Source organism: Bos javanicus, chromosome 2 (genome assembly GCF_032452875.1).
Source record: "Bos javanicus breed banteng chromosome 2, ARS-OSU_banteng_1.0, whole genome shotgun sequence".
NCBI lineage: Eukaryota > Metazoa > Chordata > Mammalia > Artiodactyla > Bovidae > Bos > Bos javanicus.
The window spans coordinates 16,264,686-16,283,460 of NC_083869.1; positions in this window are offsets into that span (position 1 = coordinate 16,264,686).

Here is an 18,775-nt window from a genome sequence, read left to right on the forward strand (position 1 = left end):
CCAGGCCACCAGAGCAGTCCCAACATCTTTTTGTTTCTTACCATAATAGCGAGATTAAGTACTTCTTTTCCAGAAAAATCCCAAAGAACTAAAAGAGATTAAAAAAAATAAGTAAACTAAAACAATATCTTTTAAAAGTGATCTTTCTTTCCTACCCATACGTTTATATAACTATGAACTCCAAGTGCTACAGACAACATACAACATAATAGGTTGGTTGAAAAAGAAAAGTGCATAAGTGTGCTACACGCAGGGTAAAGTATAATAAAACACTAAGAAATGCCTGCAACTTAATATTTGAGGAAGATTCAATTTTTGGTTTTAAAGTTATAAGGCCTTTCCTTTTCTTTTCTGCCTGTTGCATATTCTCACTACATTTTCTGTGTTTTCACAACAGTTATTGGATAGCTTTATACTGGCTAGAAATCATTGCTCTCAGGAAAACTAACATAGCATCAAACACGAAAATGGCAGATGCCAAGATATCACTCCCAGATGGAAGATAACGTTATGATCCAGAAGGACATAATGTAAGTTACACACCTTAGGAGTTTCCTCCTCATCATCACAAAAGTTTGTTTTTGCTATGTGCATTTTATGCGCATTGTCTCATTTAGTACCCATAAAAATTTCATAAAATACATACTGCTAGTAATCCATTTTATGTGAGGAATCTGAGAAATTTACATATGATTTGTACAAAGTCATGTATCCATAATTACAAAGGCAGTGATCTAAGCTTACTTTTGCTTCTTTTTCCTCCTTAATGTATATGGTAACCAAATTAGGACATGGAGCTGGAAGGGTCAATAGACGCAGTAACTAAGACCATAGGCTCTGGAGCCAGGCCTCCTGCATTCATATCCTACCTCTGCTACTGAAGTGGCCAGTGAGTAAGTCCTTACTCTCACCTTCTCTTAGGCAAAGCAACAGTCTCTATCTTGGATCGTGGTAGAGATTAGATTACGTAGCATATGTAAAGTGCTTAGAGTGTTGCCTGACATATAGAATGTCCTCAGCAAACTAAGTGATTGCATATACATTCACTTCCCAATCACTGATCAACCTTTCTCTGTGTTCCAGGCACCCGCAGGTTAGAAAAAGGAGAGACAGTCTATATTTTCAAAGATTAGACCCTAACAGGGAGACTTGCACATCACTAATTAGATGTCATTAATGGATATAAATGTATTGCTAAGGGAGTTTAAAGAACAGAAAGCATGAGTGCAGACAAGGGAAAGCTTCATGCAAGAGGTGTGTTTAGACATAACTTGGATAGATGGATAGATTTTGGAGAGGAAGAGGAAAGGTAGTGGAAAGTAATTTATTTACTTGGATAGATAAAACACTGGGATAATCTTAAAATCACTTCCAAGAAACCTAGGGTCTTTCTCTCTTCTAGAGTAGGCGCACTGCCCATTCTCTTGACAAACACCCACAACATCTTTCTAGTCACTAAGAAAAATTCCCTCTTAAAGAAGAAAATTGAGGTCAAGCATTTCAACGTCTGAATCTTCCACAAACATCAGATTGTGTATTAATTTTTCATGAAGCAATAAAACTATGATTTCACTGTTTATTAAGGAAAGTATTTTGGTGTTCTGAGAGCAATCCTAGTGTGTGTGTGTGTGTGTGTGTGTGTGTATGTGTGTGTGTTGGTGGGGGTCTTCTCCACTCACTACAAAGCATCAGACACCAACAGGGTGTCCAAGAGGTCAGCTCAATAATCAGGGATAGTGACAATCAGATTCTACCTGTTAAGAGTTTAGTCCTATGAGATTGCTCCCTCAACCTTCAAATGCCAGTCAAAAGTGATTCTGACTGACTGGCTATAGACTGAGGGGTTCCAGTGACCCCAACCTTAGACCTTAGTGGCATGCCACCAGTCCAGGCATACTTACCTGTACTTCTGAACAACTGACTTACATGTCGGATATTTCCACAGTCCCCTCCTAGGCTTTGATTAATTTGCTAGAGAACTCAGAGAGGCAACTTACTTACTAGATTACTGGTTTATTGTAAAAGGATATAACTCAGAATAGATAGACAGAAGAGGTGCATGGAGCAAGGTATGGGGAAAGGGTATGGGCTTCTAGGCTGTGCGAGTGCACCACTCTCCCCATATCTCTGCTTGTTTCAGTGCAATTCAGTTCAGTTGCTCAGTCGTGTCCGACTCCTTGTGACTCCATGGACTGCAGCATGCCAGGCTTCCCTGTCCATCGCCAACTCCGGGAGCCTACTCAAACTCATGTCCATTGAGTCGATGATGATATCCAACCATCTCATCCTCTGTCATCCCCTTCTTCTCCTGCCTTCAACCTTTCCCAGCATTAGGGTCTTTTCCAATGAGTCAGTTCTTTGCATCAGGTGGTAAAGTTTTGGAGTTTTGGCTTTAGCATCAGTCCTTCCCATGAATGTTTAGGACTGATTTCCTTTAGGATGGACTGGTTGGATCTCCTTGCAGTCCAAGGGACTCTCTTCAACACCACAGTGCAAAAGCGTCAATTCTTCAGTGCTCAGCTTTCTTTATAGCCCAACTCTCACATCCATACATGACTACAGGAAAAACCATAGCTTTGACTAGATGGACCTTTGTTGGCAAAGTAATGTCTCTGCTTTTGAATATGCTATCTAGGTTGGTCATAGCTTTCCTTCCAAGGAGTAAGCATCTTTTAATTTCATGGCTGCAGTCACCATCTGCAGTGATTTTGGAGCCCCATAAAGTCTGTCACTGCTTCCACTGTTTCCCCATCTATTTGCCATGAAGTGATGGGACCAGATGCCATGACCTTAGTTTTCTGAATGTTGAGTTTTAAGCCAACTTTTCACTCTCCTCTTTCACTTTCATCAAGAGGCTCTTTAGTTCTTCTTCACTTTCTACAATAAGTGTGGTGTCATCTGCATATCTGCAGTTATTGATATTTCTCCTGGCAATCTTGATTCCAGCTTGTGCTTCTTCCAGCCCAGCGTCTCTCATGATGTACTCTGCATGTAAGTTAAATAAGCAGGGTGATGATATGCAGCCTTGATGTACTCCTTTCTCTATTTGGAACCAGTCTGTTGTTCCATATCCAGTTCTAACTATTGTTTCCTGACCTGTATACAGATTTCTCAAGAGGCAGGTCAGGTGGTCTGGTATTCCCATCTTTTAAACAATTCTCCACTTGTTTACCAACCCAGAAACTCGCTGAAACCTGTCCTTTTGGGGTTTTGTGGAAGCCTCATCACAAAGTCATGACTGATTAGTTAACTGACCTTTGGTGACTGAGTTCCATCTTGAGCTCGTTTTCCCTCCCCAGTGTCAGGGTGGGACTGAAAATTCCAACCCTCTAAGCTGGGTTGACGCCAATGGCAACAGCCCCTATCTTCAGTTGCTTCAAAATTCGTGTTGTTAACAAAACAAAAGGTACTTTTATCAGTCTCAATGTTTAGGAAATTCCAAGGGTCTGGGGATCTCTGTGCCAGAAACAAGGACAAAGACTAAATATAGATTTCTTATTATAAGTCACAGTATCACAAGAAAGAAGAAAACCAGTAGCTACAATTTGAACTTGGCCTGTATGGAATTTTGTTAGAACCAGTCTAGTCTTATGTAGAGAGAGGGCTTGAATGTTACGGATCTTTCCATTTTACCTTTAGAATGTCCTTTCTCTGCCCCCCCTTTCTGGTCCCACTTTTCACTTTAGCTTGGTTTTTAGTTCAGCCATCTAAAAAGGATAAGGTATAGAGTGCCAATTTAACTTGCCTAAAACATATCACCCTTCCCACAAACCAGATGCTCACTCACCCTCATATTCCTCACACTGGCCAGAATTAAAATTTAAGTGTCATCATCAACATTTTCCACTTGCTTCTCTCAAAGATCTGGGCCTTGAGATTAAAACTCCAAAATGTCACTAAGATTGGTGCCTTCAACCCCCATTATTTTACCACTGGACTGTTGCAATTACTTTGCAACTGGTCTCCCTATTTTTTGCCCATTTCCCCTATAATTTGTCCTAAAAGTTTTGCCAGGAAAAAAAAAAGTCTAAAGAATAATAGTTTCTCTACTGAAAAAATTTCAAAGTTTTCCTATTTTCCACAGAATAAGGTTTATACTCAGACTGGCACTCAAACTGGCACTCAAAGCTTTCTTGCATTGGATCTCAGTTTGCCTTGCCTCCCATTTTTACCCTCTTCTGGCTCATTTTTGAAAATTTTGACTTAAGGACAGAATAATATGATCATTCTTTTGAACAAGTTTCCTCTCTCAAATGCTTACACCATCAAAGATCTTCCTATTGAAATTCTACACATTTTTGAAAATCAACCTCAATAATTAACTACATCTGAAACTCACCAGTAGTTCCTCCTTTCTCTAAATTGCCATACCACTTTGTATATAGCTTTTGGGACATTTAGCGCATTCTAACTCATGTTATAATCACATATGTAACATTTTTCAATGAGGAGCTACTTATGTTAAAAAGAAATTCACTCTTTAGCACCTAGCTTTGTGTTTTAAATAAAAAGTTCAATAAATGCGTATCAAATAAATGAACAAATAATTAATGTATCATTGAGAATGGAAGACTGAGGGTAAGAAAGAGAAAACTTTTCATTTTGCAGAAAATAGATTTCCAAAAGTTTCACATGTTGAATACACATTTGAACTCAGTCTGGTAGGCTGCAGTCCATGGGGTTGCTAAGGGTCAGACACGACTGAGCGACTTCACTTTCACTTTTCACTTTCATGCACTGGAGAAGGAAATGGCAACCCACTCCAGTGTTCTTGCCTGGAGAATCCCAGGGATGGGGGAGCCTGGTGGGCTGCCATCTATGGGGTCGCACAGAGTCGGACATGACTGAAGTGACTCAGCAGCAGCATACATACAAAGCCTTCTGCTCTGTGTAATAGGAGTTGGGCATGAATTTTATTAAAGTAGGGAAATCCAAGAGTCAGCATTTTCAGATAAGAGAATAGCCCTTTGCGTATTGTCAATATATAATGTAACATCATTAAATTTATCTACCAAGATCAAAATAATATTTCCATGTGGAAATATTTCTAAATTTATGATGGAAGATACCTTGGTAGTAGATTGTGAAGGACACAATGCCGTAACAAGACAGTTGCAAGGATCTTTCAAATTTTAAAGACTCCTTGTCTATCTACGGAGAGGTACCTGCAATTGTGTCTAACGATTAGTTAATGCTCATTATTAGAGTTAAAAGATTATGTGGACTCTTGTGCTTCCAGATTCTGGAATTTTAAAGTCACGCTTGAACTTGAACATGCTGTATAAATTCAAAAGATAAACCATACATGAATCATGCCATTCTTGTACTAACAGTCATACTTTGTATGACCTGATGCCATAAACCTTCTGGATTCTAAGGTTTCTGAAGAGAAGGTATGATGATTTAGAATGAGATAATTTCATTTAATTTTTAACTGTCGCGTGAGCTAAAAGCATCACTCGGAATTTAAATCAAAGCCAGCTTTAAATGAACTAAACCAACTTTGGATGAAAATGCTCCATTTCACATCAACTCTCAAAGCTGATTATGCATGTATGCTGTTTGCAAAGGTGAAATTCAATCGGCTCACACAATGAAAGCTGTGTTGGAAGTTAGTATTACATCCACTTATATCTCACATGACAAGAGGCATTAGTTTGCTCTGACAAAGTAAACAAGCTGCACTGAAAAGATCACTAACACAAGAAATTTTTTGCTAACAAGATTTGGGGGTGACTTAGTTACTCATTATACAGTCAGTGAATTAGGACTCAGATTTTGAAAGATAAAGGGAGCTGTGCTTTAAAGTAACAGGGCAAAGAAATCCCTGTCTTTTCCCAGATGTTGTTGTTTAGTCACAAAGCTATGTACAACTCTTTGTGACCCCGTGGACTGTAGCCCTGCCAGGCTCCTCTGTCCATGGGATTCTCCAGCCAAGGACAGTGGAGTGGGTTGCCATTTCCTTCTCCAGGGGATCTTCCTGACCCAGGGATCAAACCTGTGTCTCCTGTCTCCTACTTGGCAGGAGGATTCTTTACCACTGAGTCACCTGGGAAGCCCCTTTTCCAGATGACTCACCTACAATCATGGCCTAAAAACCTGGGGCCTACATCCTCATCAAACTTCATCTTGACCTCTCTCCTTCCTCCTCACTCTACTTCAGATCCCCTGGAGTACCAAGCCCTTTTCCCACTTAGAGGCTGCACACTGAGCTCTTCTTAAAGGCTCATGCTTATTCTGTAGAATTGTTCTGTCCAGTACAGTAGCCACTAGCCCATATGCTATTGAACACTTACAATGTGGCTAGTGTGAATTAAGCTGTGCTGTGTTAAAGACACTTTGTATTTTGAAAATATAGTATATAAAAAAAGAATGACTTCGCTAATAATTTTTCATATTGGCTACATGTTGAAGCGATAGTATTTTAGAGATTTGAGTTAAATAAAACATATTATTAAAATTCACTTTACTTGTTTCTTTTCATAATGTGGCTACTAGAAAGTTTGAAATTGTACAGGTGGTTTGCATTTGTGGCTCAAATTGTATTTCAGATGGGCCATATTGTCTTATATCAATTCACACATCATCACAGAGAGTTAAATTTGTCAGGAGGCGTTTGTTTCCTTTGTTTTATACACTGCTGTATCCAAACAACCAGGACACGTGTGAAGCATGAAATGAACATCTGAGGAATGAATGAATGCATTATACAGACAGTAATGAAGAGCTTAGGCTTTGGAATCAAGATGCCCGGATTTTCATCCCAGTTTGGCTGGTCATTAACTGTATGAACTGGGACAAGGACTAAGTCCTCAGAGGGTGGTTGTTAGGACAAAATGAATTCTTAATATCTAACGTATTTAAATCAGGGCCCGAAGAGTAGGAAGTATCAGCTTACTGACACTATCAATAAATATTAGCTACAAGTAAGTATTATTAATCTATTCTGTAGATAGGAATATAAGACCATACTAATCCTTTGGTTATTGAAATGATAAATAGTAGAGCTAAGATTTAGCTCTTGAACTACAAGACTCCAAGACACATATGTGAATCCACAGGTGATATAAATAAAAACCTGAAGCAATTTTAAGTTGCTTCAATAAAGGTAAATATATAATTTATATGTAGCCATCCTGAGGGATTTTAGACTTTGGACTCTATATTGAATGTTAGCTGTTAAAGTGTGACATGTGATACCAATTATTAAATTAGCTAACATGTATTCAGTTTTATCAGTGGCTAGGACTAGTCTTAGATATATGGATATTATAATATTCAACTCTTACAGCAACTCAGAAAGTAGACACTGTCCCTCATCATCTTTATTTTACAGAGGAGGAAATTGAGGAGATATGGAGAGGTCAAGGACCCTGCCCAGGTCACAGACTTAAGAAACAAAGGAGGTAGCTCCACAGCCTGTCTCTCCCCCTTTCTCTGAATGTGGATTCTCTTCTCACAAGTTAAGCCTGTAGAACAGTAAAAGATGGCTGAATATTCAGCCTTGAAGTTTCTGTGATTCACTCAAAGATAGGTACTGGCTTCTGGTATACATCAGTATATTTTCTAAGAAAAATGTTTTTTTCAACTCAGACAGTGGAATAGGCCATTGAAGAGTAAATTTCCCTTCCAAAAAAGTCATTTTTGTAATTAATATAAACATAGACCATCAAAACTTCTGCTGTCCTGGGGATTGTTTTGCTTTAATTGGACTTAATGCAAGAAAAAATTACCCTGTATGTCATACTACATCAAACCCAATCAAGCTCAGTAAGGGACTATTTGCCTGTCTCTTCAGAAGCCCAGCACAATAGATCCTATGATGGTTATACAATATTTAAGTAAAACCAGACTAAGTTTCTGTTTGAATAAGCTATCGCCTTTCATTAGAATGAGAATATAAATTTTCCATAATAGGCTACTAACATGTTTGAATGGCTCAATTCGTTTTCTAGCAGGTCGCGGCCAATACCCACTACCAGGGAAGCCCTAATACCCACTACAGAGTAGTCTTATTGAAAACAACTTTTTTAAAGAATCTACTTTGTCTTGATGGCAAAGAGGTGAGTTCTTCCCCTGACAAGAAATGAAAAATAACTAAATAAATCTAAACCCTCTAAATGTTTTTACATATCAGTGATTTGGTTCTGTGACATTCCACCCTCTGTGAGGGGGAAAAGGAGAAAGTAATAAGGAAGAGGACAGATGATTACCAGTGAGCACAGCTGGGCATATGGCGGAAGCAACCAAAACCTGGAAAACCCACCAGCCAGAGGCAGCAAATGAGAGTCTGAAAGCCCAGACTCTGTTTCAATCTGTCACTCATTACCTGTGTGTATGTGAGAATATCACAGGGCTTTTCCAAGAAATTATTTACACAATTAGAGGGTTCTGTTAAGATCACAGGACCATTTGCAGTCTGTACGAGATCTTTCTTAACCTGTGCATATGTCAGAGAATTCCAGTGACTAGTGTCTTGTTCTGGAGAATCCCATGGACAGAGGAGCATGGTGTGCTACAGTTCCTAGGGTCACAAAGAGAACTGGACAAAATTGAAGTGACTTAGCACTCACACACACACACACAGCACAGAGTTTTGCTAAAATGCGTGAGTCACATGGAGTGCTCCCTTCCACAAAACTTGAAGGCGAAGGACATCACACTCTCTGGTAGATAAGGAGGTAAAATCCACACACTATGGTCTCACCCAGTCACCTGAGCGAGTCAACTGAGGAAATTCGTGCAACTCTGTTGCAAGGGCTTGGAAACACTTACCACTTAGGAGCCCAGAGTGCAGTGTGAAAATGTCTATGTATGATGAGATCTAAATACGTGTACTTACTGTTTTTGGATAAGGATAATGTGAACGGAGGATGCACAGCCATCCTGAAAAACAGAAAAGAAAGACCGAACAGATTATTATGTATTATTTCATTATCCACCAAGGTCTGAGTCTGGGAGTATGGGAGAAAGGTATTTCCCTCTGTGGAAACGGGCAAACCAGATCCCTAGAGCCTGACACACCAGAGTGTTGCAATGAGATAATACTCATTTGCCTTGTTCTGATTCATTCTGCACTTCACAGGGTAGCCTTTGGTTCACAGGGTGATGTCAATTTCCAATTTGCCTAAGGTTTATGTTTTTTTCTTTTTTAATTAAAAAGAAGTAAATCTGCATTCTGATGGAATTTCTATAAGAAATGGACCTTAGGGTGTATATGTACCAACTGGCCAATTCAAGTGTTCTATTTTAACTAATAATTGTATTTCTCACTCTAAATTAATTAATTAATTGATATTGCAATTGAAATATACCAATTTCACTTAGCTTTATTAATGGGAGTCTGTCCCTGGAAAATGAATCTTTTCTAAAGATTCTGGCAAGTGAGGTTTAAAACCAAATATCCCCAAATATTCTGGACTTTGGATTCAACGATTTTTAGATTGAACCATAGGAAATTGCCTTTTTTTTTTTTTTTACAGTGAATTTATTTCTATTGGCATATAGTTGGTTTACAATGTTAGTTTCAAGAATATAACAGTGATTTGATATTTTTATGGATTATACTCCATTTAAAGTTATTATAAAATATCAACTATATTTATTTTACACCTAGTAGTTTGTTACTCTTAGTCCATTTTTCCTATTTTTGCCCCTGCTCCCACCTCTCGCATCATTGATAACCACTAGTTTTTCTTCATGTCAATGAGTCTGTCTCTGTTCTGTTATATCCATCATTTGTTTGGGGATTCACTCTTCTTTTCAAAGTGTAAATCACAAAATTTCCAGGCTCTATCCCACTTGATTAGTAGGAAATCATGTCTTTTCACCTCTCTGAGTATTTCTTGCTTTTTTAGGAATACCTGCAAGTCCTAAAACCTGTACTGATTGTCACTTAATGTCTCTGTCAGCTGTCTTCCTCCCCACCAGCAGATTTCTTTGCCAGTTGCTTTTTGCATGTCCTTAACCAGCAGCACTGTGCTTTGGTAGTTTTCCTATACAGCATCTCTGCAGATCTGGCAGAGGCTTGAAAACAAACCTAGATTACTTTACTAAAGATGTGGGCTTATGAAAAAAGAATAACCACCAAAAAATTTCTTAAAATTGGTCAAAGGTATAACTTTGAGATGAAGGCATTGTTAGAAGTTGTTGAAAACCTAGACCTTAGTAACTCAGCATGTGATCTTATCTGGAAATAGTGTTGTTGTAGATGTAATTAGTTAAGTTAAAATGAAGTTACACATGAGTAGGGTGGGCATCTAACCCAACATGATTGGTCTCCTTATAAAAAGGGGAACTTTGGACAGAAAGCACACACAAGTAGAATGTCAAGTGAAGACTGGAGTTCTGTAAGTTGGGGAACTATTAAGGGAACATTTCATGCAAAGATGGGCATGATAAAGAAGAGAAATTACAAAAACCTAACAGAAGCAGATGAGATTAAGAAGAAGTGGCAAGAATACACAGAAGAACTATACAATAAAGGTCTTAATGACCCAGATAATCATATTGGTTGGTCACTCACCTCACCTAGAATTGGACTTCTTGGAGTGTGAAGTCAAGTGGGCCATAGGAAGAATTACTATGAACAAAGCTAGTGGAGGTGATGGAATTCCAGCTGAGCTATTTAAAATCCTAAAAGATGATGCTATGAAAGTGCTGCACTCAATATGTCAGCAAATTTGGAAAACTCAGCAGGGGCCACAGGACTGGGAAAGGTCAGTTATCATTCCAATCCCAAAGAAGGGCAATGCCAAAAAGTGTTCAAACTATCATACAATTGCGCTCATTTCACATGCTAGTAAGGTTATGCTCAAAAACCTCCAAGCTAGTCCAGCAGTACATGAACCAAAAATGTGCAAGCTGCGTTTAGAAAAGGCAGAGGAACTAGAGGTCAAATTGCCAACATTTGTTGTATCATATAGAAAGCAAGGGAATTCCAGGAAAACATCTACTTCTGCTTTATTGACTACATGAAAGCCTTTGACTGTGTGCATCACAACAAACTGGAAAATTTCTAAAGAGATGGGAGTATCAGACCCCCTTACCCATCTCCTGAGAAACCTGTATGCAGGTAAAGAGGCAACAGTTAGAATTGGACATGGAACAACTGACTAGTTCCAAACTGGGAAGGGAGTATATTAAGACTGCATATTGTCACCCTGTTTATTTAACTTATATGAAGAATACTTCACATGAAATGGCAGGCTGGATGAATCACAAGCTCCTGGAGTCAAGATTGCCAGGAGAAATATCAATAACCTCAGATGTGCAGATGATACTACTCTAATGGCAGAAAGTGAAAAGAAACTAAAGATCCTCTGGATGAGGGTGAGAGACGAGAGTAAAAAAGCTGGCTTAAAACCCAACATTAAAGTAAGATCATGGCATCCTGTCCCATCATTTCATGGCAGATAGAAGTAGGAAAAGTAGAAGCAGTGACAGATTCTATTTTTCTGGGCTCCAAAATTACTGTAGATAGTGACTGCAGTCATGAAATCAAAAGATACTTGCTTCTTGGAAGGAAAGCTAAGACAAATCAGGTAGCATATTAAAAAGCAGAAATACCACTTTGCTGAAAAGGTCCATATAGTCAAAGCTCTGCTTTTTCTAGTAATCATATATGGATGTGAGAGTCGGACCATAAAGAAGGCTGAGCGCTGAAGAACTGATGTTTTCGAATTGTGGGGCTGGAGAAGACTCCTGAGAATTTCCTGGGCTGCAAGGAGATCAAACCAATCAATCCTAAAGGAAATCAACACTGAATATTCATTGGAAGGATTGATGCTAAAGCTTCAATACTGTGGCCACCTGATGTGATGAGCTGACTCATTGGAAAGACCCTGATGCTAGGAAAGATTGAAGGCAAAAGGAGAAGAGGGTGGCAGAGGATGAGATGGTTAGTTAGCATCACCAACTCAATGGATGTGAATCTGAGCAAACTCCGGGAGATAGTGAAGGGCAGAGGATGCCTGCATGCTGCAGTCCATGGGGTTGCAAAGAGTAGGACACAACTTAGCAGCTAAACAACAGCAAGGAGAGAGGCCTGGAACATATCCTCCCCTAGCATTTTCAGAGGGAGCATGGCCCTGCTGACACCTGATTTTGAACTTCTAGCATACAGAATTGAGAGACAATAAACTTCTCTTGTTTAAACCACTTGGCATGTGGTACTTTGTTACAGCAGCCCTAGTAAACTAATCCAAGTATAGCATGGCTCCTTCAAACTTCAGACTAAACCCCTCCCTGTTGCATCCTAGGCCCTGCCTATTGCCACACTGCAGAGCCAAATCACCTGCAGATAAACCCATAATTCTCTGTAGAAAGATTGCTAAGCTCTCCTTACCTGCTGCCTAGGCCCAGCAAGCAAACTTCTCATATCCCTCTGAAAGATTAAAAGAAATATTAAAAGATTAAAAGAAAATATTCTTTCTCTGCAGTTAGCATAAGGTCTGTTTCACAGTCAAGATCAAAACACATTCTGCTGAGATGTAATTTTAATCACAATGAGAGAAATTGTCTTGAACCTCACCATTACAGGGTAATGTTTGGCTTTACCTCTGTGTAACGAAAGAGGCCTATGAAGCTTTTACTCAGCATTAAAAACAAGGACAGTTTTCTTTCCAAGGTTGAATTCTGCTTATCACTTCAGAAAAGAAGTGTGAAATTGTAGCTTGTCTCTAGTCACTTGGGTTTCAGGGTGTTCAACACTCTGTACCATTGTTTAGTTCTGTGAGACTGGTGAACTTACTGTGGACACAGTTTGAATTTTTAGGGAGATGTCACCTCTGGATGTCCCCTGGCTGATGCTGTGTGGGGGATGGCATTCACACCCTACCTGCACCCCAGTAACACTTCTATTCTTATTCTCTCATATGCTCATGGTCCGTCTCAGCAAGCCCAGCCTGAGAGTTTTCTCTGGCCTCAGTATTCTTGGCTGTCTCTCCAGCAAGGATAAAATTCCAGAGAGTTAACAGCCCTGGGAGCAGTCCTCAACCAAAGTAAAATAAGAGATGGTGCATAAATGTCTGTTATGGTCAGTGTCATGGGTTGACTTGCAAAAGATACATTGAAGTCCTAACCCCCAGTACCTGTGAATGTGACCGTATTTTTGGAAACGGGGTCTTTGTAAGTGTAATCAGGTTAACATTAAGTCATATTGGATAAGGGTGGGCTTTAATCCAACCTGACTGGTGTCCTTATAAGAAGAAAAGTTGGCCACAAAAAGATACAGAGGGCAGATGCCATGTGAAGACGGAGGCAGAGAATGAAGTAATATTACTGTAAGCCAAAGGATATCTGAGGCTACCAGAAGCTGGAAGAGGCAAGGAAGGATCTTCCTCTAGAGGCTTTGGAAGGATCGTGGCCCTGCCAAGACCCTGATTTCAGCCTTATACCTTCCAGAACTGTGAAAGAATAAATTTTGATTAAGTCATCTAGTTGTGAACTTTATTACAATAGCCCTAGGAAACCAATATGGTCAGCCTGGTTGGATTATAGTGCCAGTTATTTGACACATACTAATTTAAGTGTTGCTGTGAAGGTATTTTGTATAAATAGTCAACTTTAAGAAAAGGAGATTTCCTTTAATAATATGAGTGAATGCCTTAAGAGTAAAAATAGAAGTTTCCTAGAGAGGAAGAGATTCTGCTTCAAACCTGTATCATCTTATACTTCAAAAACAAACATATCAACAAACTCATAGGATCACCAGCTAAAGGCCATGGGGAGGGGAGGTGGAATTGGATAAAGTAAGTCAAAAGGTACTACAAATTTCTAGTTATAAGATAAATAAGTATTAGGGATGCAATGTACAGCATGATAAATATAATTAATACTGTTGTATGTAATATATAAAGGCTGTTAAGGGAATAAAGCACAAGCTGGCATCAAGATTGCCAGGAGAAATATCAATAACCTCAGATACTCAGATGGCAGCACCCTTATGGCAGAAAGCAAAGAAGAACTAAAGAGCCTCTTGATGAAAGTGAAAGAGGAGAGTGAAAAAGCTGGCTTAAAGCTCAACATTCAGAAAACTAAGATCATGGCATCCTGTCCCATCACATCATGGCAAATAGATGGGGAAACAATGAAAACAGTGAGAGACTTTATTTTTAGCGGCTCCAAAATCACTGCAGATGGTGACTGCAGCCATGAAATTAAAAGACGCTTACTTCTTGAAAGAAAAACTATGGCCAACCTAGACAGCACATTAAAAAGCAGAGACACTTCTGCCAACAAAGTCCGTCTAGTCAAGTTCCAGTAGTCGTGTATGGACAAGAGAGTTGGACTATAAAGAAAGCTGAGCGCCGAAGAATTGATCCTTTTGAACTGTGGTGTTGGGGAAGACTCTTGAAAGTCCCTTGGACAGCAAGGAGATCCAACCAGTCCCTCCTAAAGGAAATCAGTCCTGAATATTCATTGGAAGGACTGATGCTGAAACTGAAACTCCAATACTTTGGCCACCTGATGCAAAGAACGGACTCATTGGAAAAGACCCTTATGCTGGGAAAGATTGAGGGCAGGAGGAGAAGGGGACAGCAGAGGATGAGATGATGGGATGACATCACCAACTCGATGGACATGAGTTTGAGTAAACGCCGGGAGTTGGTGATGGACGGGGAAGCCTGGCGTGCTACAGTCCATGGGATCACAAAGAGTCAGACATGACTCAGCAACTGAGCTGAACTAAAGGAGTAAATCCTAAAAGTTCTCATCACATAATTTTTTTTCTCTCATTTTTAACTTTGTAGATACAAAATATGAGGTGATGAATGTTAACTGAACTTGTGATAATCATTCCATAATGCATATAAGTCAAATCATTTTCATGTACACCTTAAACTTACACAATGCTGTATGTTAAATTATATCTCAATAAAACTGGAAGAAAAAAATAATACATCAACCCCTGCCTGAGTTGCCAGCTTACCCTGTTGCCAGCCTCACCAATTTCATGAGGCAATTCCTTAAAATAAATCACACACACACACACACACACACACAGTATATGTAGACGGTAATCTCACCTAGGGCCACCCAGGTAGCACTAATGGTAAAGAACCTGCCTGCCAATGGAGTAAACATAAGAGACACAAGTTTGATCCCTGGGTTGGAAGATCCCCCGGAGGAGGGCATGGCAATCCACTCTAGTATTCTTGCCTGGTGAATCTCATGGACAGAGGAGTGTGGCAGGGTACAACTTTACAGGGTTGCAAAGCATTGGACCCAATTGAAGTGACTTAGCACGCACACATTCTCACCCTGATATGACCCTGTCTGCTTGAGTGTGAGCAGGATCTGACACTTATGGCTAACAGAGGTGATGGTATATATGTCATTACATACATATTATATGTATATATTATACATGTTGTTTGCTCAGTTGTGTCTGACTCTTTTTGTGACCCCATGGACTGTAGCCCACCTGGCTCCTCTGTCCATGAAATTCTCCAGGCAAGAATACTGAAGTGGGTTGCCATTTCCTTCTCCAGGGGATCCTCACAACCCATGAATTGAACCCAAGTCTCCTGCATTGCAGGCTGATTCTTTTCTATCTGAGCCACCAGAGAAGCCCATATGTTATACATGCACACCATTATATTACATAAGATTACAGTCTTATTGAGAGTCTCTTGCTGGCTTTGAGGAAGCAAATGGCTGTGATAGTAAAGCCTACCTAGCAAAAAAGTGAGGGTAACCTTTGACCTAGATTCAATAAGAAACGGAGGCCCTCAGTCTGCCAGCCTACAAGGAACTGAGTGCTGCCAACAACCATGTTAGACAGGAAGTGGGGACTCCCTCAGCTGAACCCTAAAGGAATGAAATTGCAGCCCCAGACAACACTTTGAGTGCAGTCTTTGAGACCCAGAGCATGTTGTTTGTAAAGTTTAAAAATAAAATAAAAAAATAAATAAATAAAAAATAAAAAAACAAACAAAAAAAATTTTAAACTATTATGGTGACAACAGATTGGTTCCAAATAGGAAAAGGAGTACGTCAAGGCTGTATATTGTCACCCTGCCTGCTTATTTAACTTCTATGCAGAGTACGTCATGAGAAACGCTGGGCTGGAAGAACCACAAGCTGGAATCAAGATTGCCAGGAGAAACATCAATAACCTCAGATAGGCAGATGATACCACCCTTATGGCAGAAAGTGAAGAGGAACTAAAAAGCCTCTTGATGAAAGTGAAAGTGGAGAGTGAAAAAGTTGGCTTAAAACTCAACATTCAGAAAACGAAGATCACGGCATCTGGTCCCATCACTTCATGGGAAATAGATGGGGAAACAGTGGAAACAGTGTCAGACTTTATTTTTGGGGCTCCAAAATCACTGCAGATGGTAACTGCAGCCATGAAATTAAAAGACGCTTACTCCTTGGAAGGAAAGTTATGACCAAGCTAGCCAGCATGTTAAAAAGCAGAGACATTACTCTGTCAACAAAGGTCTGTCGAGTCAAGGCTATGGTTTTTCCAGTGGTCATGTATGGATGTGAGAGTTGGACTGTGAAGAAAGCTGAGCCCCGAAGAATTGATGCTTTTGAACTGTGGTGTTGGAGAAGACTCTTGAGAGTCCCTTGGACTGCAAGGAGATCTGACCAGTTCATACTAAAGGATATCAGTCCTGTGTGTTCTTTGGAAGGAATGATGCTAAAGCTGAAACTCCAGTACTTTGGCCACCTCATGTGAAGAGTTGACTCATTGGAAAAGACTCTGATGCTGGGAGGGATTGAGGGCAGGAGGAGAAGGGGACAACAGAGGATGAGATGGCTGGATGGCATCACCGACTTGATGGATGTGAGTCTGAGTGAACTCCAGGAGTTGGTGATGAACAGGGAGGCCTTGCGTGCTGTGATTCATGGGGTCGCAGAGAGTTGGACACGACTGAGCGACTGAACTGACTGATGGTGACGCACTAAATGAAAAAAACGAAGAGAGACTAGAACTTGGTCCATTAGAGTCCAAGTTCAAAGATCTTTTTGTTCTGTCCTTCTTTTGATCACGTGAACACTTATGCTGCATACAAACCTCTGGTGCCAAGGAAAGGCTCCAACAAGAGTGAGCATGTACGTGTGAGCGTGGGTGTGTGCGTGTCTGTCTTTTGTGATTTGTAAGAATTTGACTTACACATCCGCACTTCCACTCATCCACCAAATCCCTATTTCCAGTTCAGAGCAACTTGGCAGTAATAAGCATCACAGATAATCATTTCATGTGAGGAAGTAGAGAGTGATTTTAACTGTTAGCACTCAGGAAATTCTGCCCTCCTGGCCTCCTGCTTCCTGACTGACATTGATTTGACTGGAAAACTGCAGAGACACGGCTGTTTCACCTCCATTTAAAGTAATTTGAATTAGTGAGAGAATGTCTAAGTGTGATACCTATTACTAGTTCAAAATTATCATGTACTTCTGGGAAGGGGTAAAGGGGAAACCCATATTGACCTCTGGCGGGCCAGATTATGTTAGCAAATAACCACTGAGCTCAAGGATACCACTTCCAGTAAGTTTTGCCATTTATTTTCTGTAAAAGTATGATTCTTTATCTTGACACTGCTATATAACTATGGTGCTGGGAAAATGTGTGAGATCTGAAGTCAGAAAACTCAGTAGCATGTACCCATCAACTTGCCCTGAATTGGAAAAGCAACCTAAAATCCAGGACATGCTCTGCTCCCAGGAAAGCTTCAACATCACTAAATACAGTGAACTATAGCATCCAATTTGTACAAAATTCCAGAGAGAAAAATGGATGAACCCACTCTCCATGGTTGCTATGGCTGTAAATCAGTGTTCTTGTGGCTGAAAACCTTGGGAAGGCCTGCATGCCCCCATTCCATAATATTTAAAACTTCCTAAGTTTATTTTAAAATAATTTTTACTTCATGCAATTTCATCTAGCTGTGTCTGCGTCTTTCTGTCAGTCTTGTCACCTTGATGTTGATATCACACGATGAAGATATACAGGACAGTGGCAACAGAGTTGGGGTTGGGTGTGGGCATATGGGAAAGAATAAACTGATGTGCTCACAGGGTTTGTGCTTTCTATCTAACTATAAAATTACAGGTGATTTTTATCTTCTTTTTGCTTTTTTGACTTCATGAATTTTCTAAAATTTGTATTATTCGAATAGTTTTAAAATTAATTTAAAGGCAACTTTAAAATAACATGGACAGATGGTACAACAACTATACTTGAAAAAAACAATATGGATAGAAGGACTCCCACTTTGATTTGGTATCTATATATACCACTTATAAACCAATTATTAATAGTTGTGCTTGTTATCTTTGGTTGGTAGATAATTTTTTTGCTTATAGGCATTTTAGAATGTATAATCAAAATAATACCAACACTTAAAATTTTAAGAGTGTCCTCATACTTGAAATATTAGGAATCACAGTGTAGGCTCCAGTCACTCAAAGGATACATCACAGAGCAGCAGTGTCGCCATCACAGGGGCAGTGCAGAAACTCAGGCTTCACCCCAGATTTGCTTATTCAGGATCTGCCTTTCAGTAAGATCTTGGGGACTTTGTATGGGCATTAAAGTTTCACAAGTCCTTGTGTGGCTGATAATTCACTCTGCAGAGATTTTTTTCACCCATATTATCAAGGCATTATCATTCCTCTTTTAAATATTCTGAATGGCAATAAATGATGCTATAACTGTAAGTGACTCAAGTTCAACGATGGACACTTGGTTACTCCAGGGAATTGTGAACAGGATTCTCTGTGATATTTGATGAAAAACATATATCCTTTAGAAGAGCAT